The sequence below is a fragment of the Alligator mississippiensis genome, chromosome 4 (assembly GCF_030867095.1).
Source record: "Alligator mississippiensis isolate rAllMis1 chromosome 4, rAllMis1, whole genome shotgun sequence".
In the NCBI taxonomy this organism is placed as follows: Eukaryota; Metazoa; Chordata; order Crocodylia; family Alligatoridae; genus Alligator; species Alligator mississippiensis.
The window spans coordinates 142320501-142334343 of record NC_081827.1 but is presented as its reverse complement, the minus strand read 5'-3'; positions in this window follow the sequence as shown (position 1 = coordinate 142334343).

The window sequence follows — 13843 nt, the reverse complement described above, 5'->3', positions numbered from 1 at the left end:
CTGCGGATTTTTCTTCCCAAGGTGGAGAACCTTGCATTTATCGGCGTTGAACACCATCAGATTCTCGTCCGCCCACTTGCTGAGCCTGTCCAGGTCAGCCTGGATCACCTGCCTGTCTTCTGGTGTGGATGCTTTGCCCCAAAGTTTGGTGTCATCGGCGAACTTGGCCAGTCCGCTTCTGACTCCAGTGTCCACATCATTAATGAAGATGTTGAACAGTATGGGTCCAAGGACAGAGCCTTGGGGGATCCCACTGGTCACAGGACACCACGATGAGTGACTTCCATCAATTACTACCCTCTGGGTCCGACCCCGGAGCCAATTTTCCAGCCAGTGGATCGTGGAGGACCCAAGGCGACAATTGGCCAGTTTCTCTAAGAGGTGATTATGGGAAACCAGGTCAAAGGCTTTTTTGAAGTCAAGATATATGACATCAATCTCTTCTCCCTTGTCCAGGTGATAGGTCACCTGGTCGTAGAAGGAAATGAGATAGGTCAAGCAGGACCTACCCGCAACAAACCCGTGCTGGCTATCCCTTAAGATGTTGGTGTCGGCCAGTCCATTAAGGATGGCCTCTTTAATAAACTTTTCTAAGATCTTCCCCGGGATAGAAGTCAGGCTAATGGGCCTATAGTTAGCCGGATCCACTTTCCTCCCTTTCTTGAAGATAGGCAACACATTGGCCTTCTTCCAGTCTTCGGGCACTACACCAGAGCGCCAAGAGTTTTCAAAGATCCGTGCTAGAGGCTGGGCTATGATGCTCGCCAGCTCCTTGAGTACCCTGGGGTGAAGATTGTCAGGGCCGGCTGACTTGAAGGTATCCAGCTTCTCAAGATGTTCCTTCACGAAGTCAGCATTAATGGAGGGCAGGGGATCACCCTCACCCGGACTTCCCCGTCCCGTAGCGGGCATGGGCGTCCCATGGGACTGATGAAAGAGCGACGCAAAGTACCTATTTAATAGGCTGGCTTTTTCCTGGGCGTCAGTTGTCAGTTGCCCCATCTGGTTCAGCAGGGGTCCAACGTTGCCCCTGCTTTTCCTCCGGCTCCCCACATATCTCAAAAAGGACTTTTTATTGTCCTTGATGTTCAAAGCTAGTTGGAGTTCAGTTGCAGCCTTGGCTTTCCTGGTCTGCTCCCTACAGGACCGGACCAGTGCAGAATAATCCTCCTTGGAGGTGACTCCCATCCTCCATCCTTTGTAGGCCTTTCTTTTTACCCTCAGGAGGTCTGCTAGGTCCCTGGAGAGCCAGGGGGGCTGCTGTGCCCTCTTACTGCCTTTCCTCCGAGATGGAACAGACTTAGTTTGTGCATTGAGGATCGCTCCCTTGAGGAGCAACCACTTTTCTTGAACTCCCCTCTCCCCGTGGTCATGGTCCCTTAGGGCCTCACTGATAAGTCTCCTGAGCTTGTCAAAGTCGGCTTTCCTGAAGTCAAGGACTTCCATGTTGCTGACTGACTTGCCAGCTTTTCTGCGGATGGTGAAGGTGATCAGCTCGTGGTCGCTGTCACCCAGCTTCCCATCGATCACTAGGTCACTGACTAGGTCATCCCAAGTAGTCAGCACCAGGTCGAGCAGTGCTTTACCTCTCGTTGGCCCATAGACTTCTTGAGTCAGGTAGAGGTCATCCATGCATGAGAGGAAGCTTTGCGACCGCTCAGATTTTGCTGAGCGATCCTCCCACAAGATGTCCGGGTAATTGAAGTCACCCATGACAACCATGGTCCTGGAGCATGTGGCCTCAGCCAGTTCCCGGGCAAACTCCTGGTCAAGCTCAGGACTTTGCGTGGGAGGTCTGTAGTAGACTCCCACCATTGTGTCCCCTGTGCCGTGTTCCCCACGGATTTTAACCCAGAGGGTCTCCAGCCGTCCACCCTGGTCACCAATATCAGCTTGCAGGGATGTGTAGCTTTCCTTAACATAGAGAGCTACACCCCCGTCCCTTTTCTCTACACGATCCCTCCTGTACAGCGTATAGCCATCTATCCCCATGGTCCAGTCATGGGTGGAGTCCCACCAGGTCTCCGTTATCCCTATGACATCATAATTATTTGCATTGAGCAGGAGGATGATTTCCTCCTGCTTATTCCCCAAGCTCCTGGCATTTGTGTACAGGCAAGCAAATGCCCCCTGGGGGGCTCCTTCCTTGCCCACAGATTTTGCCAGGGCTGGGGCAGGGGTGGGCTCCCTTAAGTGCCTTGATCTGCTGGCTTTGCAAGGATTACTCAGCGGGCCAGCAGTGGCGGTAGTGCCCTCGTCCCCCAGCGCGCTTAGTTTAAAGCCCGGTGGAGCAGGTCAGCCAGTCTGGCTGAGAAGAGCCTCCTCCCTAGGGGAGAGAGGTGGAGGCCATCTCTTCCCAGCAGCTCACTGCCTCTCTCGCCAAAGAGCGGGCTGTGGTCATGAAAGCCAAAGCCTTCCCGACGACACCAGAGCCGCAGTCTTTTGTTGACCATGTGGATCCTCCTCTCCCTCCTTGGCCCATAGCCTGAGACTGGGAGGATCGACGAGAACACCACCTGTGCCCCCAGACCCTTTAGCCCTGCTCCCAAATCCCTGTAGTGCCTCATGACCTGGCTGGGAGCGCTCCGAGCCATGTCATTGGCGCCCACATGAATTAGGAGCATAATCGACTTCAAAATGAACATGAGTCACCAGTGTGATAAGTAATAAGTAAAGCTAACCGCACTCTTTCTTGCATAAGTAGGTGCATCACAAACACGTCTAGGGAGGTGATACTTCCTCTCTATGTGGCATTGGTCAGGCTGCAGCTGGAGTACTGCGTCCAGTTTTGGTTACTGCAGTTCAGGAGGGATGTGGATAAGCTGGAAATGGCTCAGAGGAGGGCCACCCATCTGGTTAAAGGCCTACAGAAAAAACCCTATGTGGACCAATTGGGAGACCTGAACCTCTTTAGCCTCCCCAAGAGCAGGCTGAGAGGTGATCTTGTGGCTGCCTACAAACTCATCGGGGGGGTCAGCAGGAAGTGGGGGATACGATGTTTACCAGGGCGACAGTTGGTGTAACTAGAAACAATAGACACAAGTTAAAAGAGTGCAAATTCAGGCTGGACATCAGGAAAAAGTTCTTTACAGTGAGGGCTGCCAAAATATGGAATAGACTTCCAAGGAAGGTGGTGTTGTCCCCTTCCTTGGAAATATTCAAAAGGAGATTGGACAGACACCTGGTTGGGGTCATTTAACCCCAGCGCTCTTTCCTGCCCAGGGCAGGGGTTTGGACTCAATGATCTAATAGGTTCCTTCCAACCCTAATATCTATGAAACTATGAAGAGCTGACAATGCCAATGGTGCTACTGAAGTCGATTCCCTGAGCAAGGGGAGTAGGAAGTGGCCTACCTCATGGAATAATGTGTATATGTATGTAATAGCATTTAATAATTTAAATGGCTTTTGTTTTGCCTATACAGTATGACCTTTCCTAGTGAAATGTAGTATTACCATGAATATATTTGCTCTGGGTTACTCTTTTCTGTAGGAAAACACATAGAAGAGGGTTAAAATGGGAATAACGTTCTGCTAGGTTCCCTAGGCAGAATCCTTGTGACTAGATCTCATGAGAAAGAGAGGAGATTTTTGCAAGCATACTATTTCCCACAAAATGAAATGCAGGCTCAGTTCCAAACCTGGAGTTTTTGGGTCCTAGGTAAAACAACTCCATCAGAGTCACAGAATGCTGTGGAAGACCGACAACTAAACCAAAGAATCAACTTATTCATTATGGGTAAACCTACAGCATCTGCATCATGTAGGACTGGAGTCAGAGTGCCCCCAAAGCATTTTGATTTTCGATAATGATACTATAGGCCAGCCCGCTTCTTAAAACAAAAACCAATCAGGAGACACCAGGAGTAGGATGTCAATGAGATTGGAACTGACACAAGCAACATGCTCAAAAAGCAAGCAACACACTCAAAAACAACATAACTATTTTTTTTCCCACTGGTAGGTCAACAACTCAGTGCCTGCCCCTGTGTGGGTAGTGGTTTACTGGCATTGCAGAGAAAAGGCTGCTGCCTAAAAGAGATGAGTATTGTCTTGAGATACCATTGGGCAAACTCCCACAGAAAGGATTTTCTCCTTGCATTTTAAACTGATCTGTACAGCAGTCTGCTTTCTCAGACTAATATATGTATTTTTTTACTAAATGTCAATTTCCAGTAATTTTGCCCTCCCTTCTCTTCCCCCGGAATCAGAGGCTTGTGGTTAATAGCTTCCTGAATGTGTAAGTTGTCTTATGTTGCACTTTAAATAAAAGAGAAAATCTCTCTCTGAAATACAGGTGGAGGCTGTACAAAAATGCAACACTAAAAATAGAAAAATATTAGAGCTAAGGGTCACATCTGATTTTTGAGACACACAATGAAATTATCATCCTTGGCTTTCTTGCCCCTTGTGAGAGAGGGCATCAGTGCCAAGGTGATTGTGGGAAAAGCCTCTGGCTAGAGTCATAATAAGCAAGTCCTTTACAATCACAAGGTTTCTTTGCTATGATTTCCTTGAAGGAATCCATTTACTTTACAACTTGATGTCTCCATTCGGTTTGACCCAGTGCACGTTTCCAGCCCCCAAACCTGGTTTCCTAGCGATAAACCTTTAGATCTCTTTTACAACACCAACACATCTGCTTTAGACACCTTAGTAGAGTTTAGTATCCATCCTGAAAATGTGGTTGACAATATGCTGGTAGAACACTGTTTTTTGGGATACAGCTTGGGGGAATTCAAAATGATATGGCTTATCCACTGTGCTTGAAGAAGTCAGAGAGTTGTCTATGATGTCCCCATGCTGAGGTTGGGAACACTGCCAAGAGGCATAGCCTGCCTACTTGCTCCTGTTCTACGTGTGCCCAATTTCAGAAAAGAGGCAGGGCCCCAAGCACATGCCAGTCAGCACATTTGAAAGAGGGCCTAGCACCACATGCATACAGCAAACTTGCTATCCATAGCAACAGTAGAGCTATTGAGTATGATGCTGTGCTCCACAAGGCTGCCTCCTTAGATGGAAACAAAATCACTACTTTCACACAGCACTGAACAGCACTGCTTGTTTACTTGCCCCCCTGCCAATCTTTGGGGTTTACATTTGGCTACATTGCTTCTGGTTTAAGAAGCAGTTCCCCTGAAGCTGTACACTTGAGGGCAGTGCTGCTGAGAACAGTGTGTTTGCTGCGCTAACACAGCCTGTGAACAGAAATGGTGTCTCTAAGGGTGTGGATAGATGGTTTGAGCTGTTTCAGAAAGGGAGGAGAGACTTTTGCTCCAAACCACTCAACACCTTAGAAAACAGTTTGGTGTGGACATGCAAGAAACAATCCAAATATAGGGAATGAGCAACTGCTTCAACACTGCTTCATCCAGGATTACAACTAGGGCACTTCTGCTACGTTTGTATCACTCCCAGTTGTTAGAAGGTAACAGCTGCTGCCCACTTCAAATGCACCTGTGTCCATAATCTAAACTGGCTAACTATATGGTCTAATTTCTGGGATTTGATTCATGCACAGTGCATCTACATGTGCTTTACTGTTCATTAGACTAATTTAATGCATAGTAAAGCATCGTCTACACATGTGCCACAATTAGTGCACAGTAGATTAATTTACAATTTAGAATAGTCCCATCAGATGCAGGTACTGTCCTATACTGCAATAAATTACTGCACTAAAATGCACGTGTAGATGGTGACATGGGATTAGTTTACTTCAGCTCAAATTGAGCTGGAGTATATTCAGTCACATTAATTGCATGTGTAAATGCAACTACAGGAAGTGAGTAGGTGGGGTATGCTTCTCTCTACTGCCCTTAGGCTTAGCCCAGAAAATTGTATCTGCAACTAATTGAGACCTTTACTGCAGGGAAGAGCCTTGACAGTTGATACTGAGCATCTCTTAAAGGAAATGCATATAAAAGCATTTGTGTTTTGGATGGCCTACCTAGAGAGATCATGAGCTTCTAACCCCTACACCACACTGGAAATATGACTGCCCACCATAACTTAAGACAGGGCTCTTTATGAAGTCCAGAGTCCTTTCAGACATATTTCCCAAGCTTATTACAGGAGGCCTTTTGCTTTGCTAGTACTGGTAGTGACTTTGGCACCCATAAAAGTGTCATTGTATGTTACACTTCCCACGTAAGTAAAACATAGCACAGACATGAAGGCATGAAGCTGGATTAAGTTGTCAGGTATACCACAGAGCTGCCTGGGAGGAAATTGGTCAAAGATTTCTTTCTTTCTTTACAAACATTGAGCCCAAAATTCCTTGCTGGTGGATTAAAATAATTGCCACTTAATTTATTAATTTCTTGATTTATAGTAACCAAAGGAAAACTCATTTAATGCTAAATGTATTTGACTCTAGATAAATTCTACTTTGTCACATGTAAGAAATACAGAGGAAATAAGTATCTTTGAGGTCTGGTCTTTGCTTGCTTTTACTTTGTTTTTCAAGGTTTTTTTATTTAAATTTCAAATATCAATGATATTTGCTCATTTAAATGTCCCCGTCTTTCAGCTAGCTCAGTTTTTTCATGGAATTGCATGGATATGCTCAGGGCATGTCTATCATACTTCTTGTCTCATGGCTTCCTTGTGTTCCCTTGTCTGTCTGTATTCACCTGATGTCTCTTGTCCTGTATTTTATACTGGTGGCTCCTTAGGGCAGGGAGCATCTTTCTGTTACATGATTGTACAGCACCTAACACAATGGTGTCTTTGTCTATGGCAGAGTAGAGAGTTTTATATTAACACATCATCATTGCTGGTGGACAACTTGGCATAATAGGGAACTGAACTGGGGAATCAAGAGGTGGGGTTTGCGGTGTATTTTTACCTCTGTCTCTGACCTGATAGGGGATCTTAGCCAAGTCTCATCTTCCCTCTATGGCCCTATATATCCTGGCTATAAGCTGTTGAGGGCAGGAACTGTTTCCTGTGATGACCAGACAATGGGGCCCCACTCTTGGTTGTCACTGGAGTGTTCTGTCCTGGGATGCAAGAGTTCAGATAGGTCAGTAAATGTTCTTGATCCAGCTGCTACTTTGAGTGGGACACTTCCTTTGTTTTTCTAGTCCCTAGGCCATGCCAGATGTTTGTACATACTGATCATGTTGTTCTCATCTGCAAGTCTTTGGAGCTGCACAGATTTTTTTTGTAGCCAAGAGTATTTTACTTTATGGACAGTAGTTTATGGTGCAGATTTGAGAGGTTCTGTGTAATAAACTTGCAGCTGGTTGATGAAATACTGAGTAAGCTAGGTTTTTATTTTCTGCCAAGAAGCGGATCTCTTGCTCCAAACAGGTCTTGATAGGCCAGCCTAATCTTTCCTACTCTTAGTGCTGCTTGTGGTATTTGATGTGACAGTAGTCTTGAAAAGGAAACAGAGATGATATAGGATGGCCCCACCCTGGCCATAGACAAAGGATTTTTATCTCTATGGAGGTTAAATTTATTCTGGTCCAAAGGCCAAAACAAGTCTTGTAAATCACTTATAATCTTCTGAAGTGCTCAAAACAGTATTTAACTAGGAGGAAGGTGGGTATATAGCCCCTGAGGTGCCCCTCTCTAAACTCATTATATTCCAGGTGCAGTGAAGGTAGAGCCCCCAGCTGTGGCAGTATGATTTGAGGTCCTGCTTTGAATGTAAGCCACAAGTGATTCCCAAATGTCCCACCTGCCAATTGGTACCTGGTTATTCAAGCTGGAGAGTCAAAGATAGCCACATTGCTCCCTTTTGAAACTGGCATTCCTTAACTATGTTAGCCCTTTAATCAAGGGGACTTACAGTACCTCATGTGGGTTATTTGGTTGAATGTTATCCTGATATAGTTGGTTGAATAATCTCTGCACTGGTGGAAGCCCTGGTGGAGGTATCAATGTGTTGGTTGAATTCTGTGCTGGCAGTACCCTTTATGTGGTTTAACACTGAAGTGGTGAAACAATCATGTCACTAAAGAGGGAGGGTCACAAAAATGCAGATTGTTTCACTGGATGGTTCTTTCAAGCCTATAGCTGCTCTGACCATTATTTCTTATAGCATCCCTTAATGCAGCCACATTTGAACCAGATGTTTGCTACTGATGTGGGGGGGAAGGAAGTGAAATTAATGCACAAAAAATTTGGCCAGTGACAGCCTGAGCACAGAATTTTGTAATGCTGAGACTGCAAGCCCTGTATTAAATGACTTCCAAAACAGGATGTTGCAGTACATGTCTAATATCCCTTTTCTACCACACCCCAGAAATGTCTGTTGCTATCTGAGCTATAAATTGCTTAAAGCCATTTGTATAAGCATTGAATTCATAAGCAGAGCAGCAATCAAACAGCAAATCACTCACAAAAGATCATACATATTTTAACATTCAGCACATATTCATCACTCTTATTGATGGGATGAGAGACCAGAGGCTGGGGAGGGGGAGGGAGGGGAGGTGGGACATAAATATGCCCCATTTTGAGACAGAATAAAGCAGCATGAATTACTGTTAACGTTACTACGGTGACAAAAATAATCACTGAGTTTGTTAGTCATATCCTAAACCAGCAGCCTTGCATAAGGGGTTTATCCTTTTTGCTAATTACCAGCCCTTTAATTTAAATAGAGCCAGGATAAAAAATTAGACCCTAATCTGGTCAGCCGTATGGCAATTCACACTGTCCATGATCATAAGCATTTATTCTCTGCGAGCAAAAATGCCACAGTTAATTTTGTGACAAACTGGGAAAGTCTCAATTTAGGGATATAGTTATCAGTAAAGTTTCAGGGGGTTTATTAACATTGTCTCTGTGGGATGCCACAGTTTTGTGCAGCATGGGGAAAGGCACTTAAAAAAAACATAGCTTGCACTTTTTTTTAATACCAGGCTGCTATTTATTATTTGGCAGGAACAGAGCATGGGCTTTAGAATTTAAGCAAAAAAGACCTCTGGCAATGAGGAAACGAGGCTAGACATTTTTCATGAATGGGGCAGAGCTGCTTAACTCTGACTGGCTTGTTTTCTTTTCTTCCTATTCACATCACTCAAGTCCCACCTTCCTGCCTTAAAAGGCAGCCCGTTCCCTGGCAGCAAGACAAGTATCTGTTTGATGTCAGCACCCTTTTATTTGCTTAAAAGCATCTTTTTTTCAGGCCAGTAAATTGAAAATGACCACCGCGTCGAGAACTAGCCAATTTCCAGCACTCTCTGCAAAACTGCTCTGCTTTCGCGTTTGAGAGATATCATTAATTTTCTAATGAATAATGAGATCAGAGAGCTTGCTTGCTGTATTATGTGTAGAAAAATGCTTATGCAAATCAGCATGGCTGTGGTAGCTTCCCAGGGGAACTTTAAAGCTTATCATATCATTAAATCTGATAACAATTCATTTTTCTAAAGTAATGCAGAAAAAGGTCTATTCACAATTTATTTGTAATAATATGTTTATAATATGAAAGAGAGAGGTGACGGGATCATATATGAGAAAATGCAACCAGAAATTCTTTACACTTTGCAAGCTGCCCCATGTATGGTGGGAGGCCAGCTTTGCAGGGGGGAAAAAAGTTCATATCTTTAAATAGCTTAATTTTGTGAAAAATGTTGAATGCAATTAAAATGTTGTCCTAGTCAAATGTTAGAGTCCAATGGTCTATGTGAATTTCATTTGTCAAACAGCCTGGAGTTGATCCAAACAGCTCGTTTTCTATCCTGTGGTTTTTGATCACAAAGAAGATACCTTGCACTATACTTACAAGACCAACCCTCCATGCTGAATCCTGATCTTGGTGAAGTCAATGGTAACATGTCAAAGCCTTGGTTACCCTGGGTTTCATGCCATTGGCTCCAATGGAGAAGTTCCCAGTGTATACTGGCGTGAGGAATTGCTCTAGCATTTCTATTATGCATGTTTACCACTAAGAAATTATTAATTAATTTTCTGGTGCCTTTCTCCCATGTGTTTCATGAGCATCCAGAATATTTGATTTCCCAGTACAATTACTCTGCTATATTTAACCGGAAGATTATGGTTGCGTTGAACACAATCTTTCATCCTAAGGCTGCACCCAGGCACAAAACATGATTGTGTTCCCCCAAAAACATGACGGTGTTGCACAGTGGTGTTCCCTCATTCCACAAAGGGGGCATGGCTGATAGGGTGGGATCTAGCCCACCTCAACTCTATATTAACTGGTGCGAGGTAGAATTTAATCTACAGTCACATGGCTGTAGTAACAGCTGCAGCTTAGCCTACTCTCTCCAGCTCATCAAGAGCCTTCTGATGGGATTGACAAATGAGTCTAGGTCAGGTGGGAACCCATCTCCACTGAATTTTTGTGGGAGCACATGCTTAATTACCTCCTGCACCTTTGAAAAATATCACCCTTTACTCGTGTTTTTGCATTGCAGAGTCATTATCTCCCCAGCCACCAAGGTGTGGGCATTGTTCCTTCTCCCCACCCCCAACACAGCTCTGTCTTGATAGCGGTAAGAGAGCTTTATGAAAAGAGGCAGTCTTCTACCACAGCAGCATATTGCATAACAACAGTGAGTCACAGATAATAATAAAATAGTTCACACTTATGTAACCTTTCAGCCCCCAAATCTCAAAGCACTTTACAAGTGTTACTTAATGCTTCCTATGATGGCATGAGGTAAGCATATTTTTGTCCCATTTTACAGAGCTTCATACAAGTCCAAAAGAAGTGACTTGTTCAAGTGACTTATGCAGCGAGTCAGAAGCGGAAATGGGAAAAGAGCCAAGGCATCCTGGTAATCAGAGTTTGGAACTTCGATCTTAGACCCCATTCATTCCCTTCCACTTCAAACACTGCTACTGATTTTACTAGGTAGCCTAACGGGCAGGGGGGAGAATGCATCTGTTCTAGGAATACAAGGTTCTTTGCGTAGATGTGATATCTGTTCTAGGAAAACATCTCTAGTCAGGATGGGGTTAAACATGTTATTAAATCCTTTCCTGAATTAAGCTCCTTAACCCTGGGACTCTCATTGAGCAGTGGGTACTTACTAAGGGAAGCAGAATTAATTCAGATAAGCATGCACCCTTTTATATCTGAGCTGCTTTTTGGAACTATTTTCCATCATCCTCAGGGAAACTGACTGCCATGCATTTGCAAATCTAAAGGAAAGCAGAGTCATTTAAAGTTTGACATGCATGTTCTGGTTGGTTAGGTGGTGAGCCCCAAGCAACATCCAGTGAGTGGAGAGTTCACTGAGGTGTTAGCACCCCCTGCCAGCGTGGTAAAGGCAATCAAGAATCAATCCTAAGAAAACAGTCAGTTGATTTCCCAAGTGCAGTTCTGTTTGATGATGCCCATGTTCCTTATTATTCCCTATTACAAATGTATGCATAGGCAAGTTTTTGTTAGCTTGACTGCAGGGTGATTGGCCATTCTTCTTTCCAACACCTGCATTCACACATGGACAAGGCTATTTGCTATTCATCAGTTTCCTTTACTATGTGTATGGGAAAACTCCAACTACCTGACACATGAACTGAACAGGCCTCTTTGGAAAAAAAAACAAACTTTAGAAATTTTGTTTTCATTAAAAAAAATCTGCAGAAGTGTGCTGTTTCTTTTTTCCATTCAGAATCCCCAAACTGAGAAGTTTTATTTTGGGGGGAAAATATGCTATTTTGGGGGGCAAAAATGCCAAAGAAGGAGAATTTTTCACAGAAACATTTGTTTTTTAGTAAAAGCTCACAATTTACTGAAATAATGTTTTTGGAGAGTAGATTCTAATTTTGAATTTGTTCCTCAAATCTGGAATCCATATAGGATATCTAGAGACATTTAGACAATTGGTTTTTACTTATTTGGAAAGTGTCCTATGTTGTTCTCCAAATTACATAGGGTTCAAATGAAGTATTTGTGAGAGATCCTGCAGTGAAAATTGTCAGTCCAGAATATTCATCCGATATATAAGAATTGCACATATATTTGAAGAAATTGGGATCTGTTTGCAAATGACCAAAAAGAAAAAAGGGGAACACTCATTGAATATTTTATTTATAATGAATAATTTGCACAGTTCTAATCTAGGGACTTTAACAAAGGAATTCAGTGGCCTCCTGTGTGACTAGCTATCTATTGTCTATTGTTCATGTGTTCTCTATCCCCATGTGTTCTCTATCCCCATAGCATCTTAGCCTCATCCCTAATTAAAAACAACAATAACATTATTTTCTACCTTCCTTACTAGCAATTTGTGACATGTATGAAAATACTGTTGCAAGGCCATCTGAGCAGAGGGGTGGGTCTTGCATTTAGTTTTGAATGCTGCAAGGTTATTTCATCTGACAGTGATTTCTACAGTCTTGGTCCAGTTCCCATGTAAATCCTGTCTCTTGTAGGTCTGTGTTATTCGTCTAGTGGCATCTTGCTGTCAGGGCTGAATAGACCTTGAAGAGAGATGCAGCCTCCTAAGTGGCTAGGAACAATTCCAGGCATGGCTTGGATACCTTTGAAGTGGATTCTGAACTAAATCAGATTTCAACCTTGTACACTGACATGTGCTTTCTATAGCCATGTACTTTTTAGCACTTATGCCCAGTTTGGGTTCCATGTAGTTATATCTGTCTGTGTTTCCCCAGTGGACATGCTAAGTAGGCTGCACTGTAGCTGCATAAGTGACCAGTTTGTGAAACTTTAGCTCCAGAAAAAAAACATAACTATTGCATGGAAGGAGGATGCTCTTGCCTTTTAGCCAAATAGCTAAGGCTCTTGCCTACAGAGCAGGAAAGACATGTTAAAGGTACCCCTCACAGGCTGGAGTCAACATTTTAGCAAAGTGCTCTACCCACAAGGCGATGGGCTAGGAGCTGCCCAGGGCACTCTCCAGTGCTCTTCTTGAAGCTGCCCACATAGTACTTTGCATTTACTGTTCACTGCATAAAGAAACATAGGGTAATGTATACCCCTTTAGGTCACAGAGCCCTCTCCCTCCTAGGGTAGCATGCACCTTACAGAGCCACCCTCCCTCTGGCTTGATGTCCTCCAGTTAATCCTACATGTCTTCTATTCCTGGCTTCATGAAGAAAGCTGGAGGGTCCCCTGAGCAATGCCCACAGCTAGTGGTTAGAACATTGCTGGCTAAGTGGAAGATGCAGGTTCAAACCCCATCTGGTTAAGGGTGGGGATCAGAACCTGAGTCTTCTGTTTCTTGGACAAATGTCCTAACCATGAGGATTTGGGTCTAAAAGGTAGGGGGACACCCCTCCTTTACCTTTACTTCTGGAAGAAACATGTGAAAGGGGATTCTATTTTGCCACAGGTGGAAATGGAATCTGGACTGTGTTAAGTGCCCAAAATTCCCGTTACAGGGCTACTTAAATATGCAAAGGTGAAATAAGATGTATCTCTCTGTGTCTAGTGCTGAGAGTAGTGAATGCAGGTGGTATTTTCCTGGCAGCATGCTCAGCTGAGCAGACAAGCCTTTTATGTTCTGAGTCAGCTGGAGTTTTCTCAGGGGTTGGGGCTTCATTCTTATCTATACAGAAAAGTGACAGTCAAGTCTGGACATTACATATGTACAAGTCATTCTAATCAGTTTTGAGTTTGGTTGTTCTCTGGTCATGACTTAGCTAATACCACAGTACAGGCAGTCCTCAGACTTATGACACAATTGGTTCCTGAAAACTGTGTCTTAAGTCAAAATGTTGTACTCGGAACCAATTTTCTCATAAGAAACAATGTTATAAATGGGGACTGGTTCTTGAACCAAGGCCTGATACCCTGTTTTCACCAAAAATACCCCAGATTTTTGTACTCGATCAATTATAGATGAGTAATATAGCTACATTAATATATTTATATTGTAAATAGCAATCA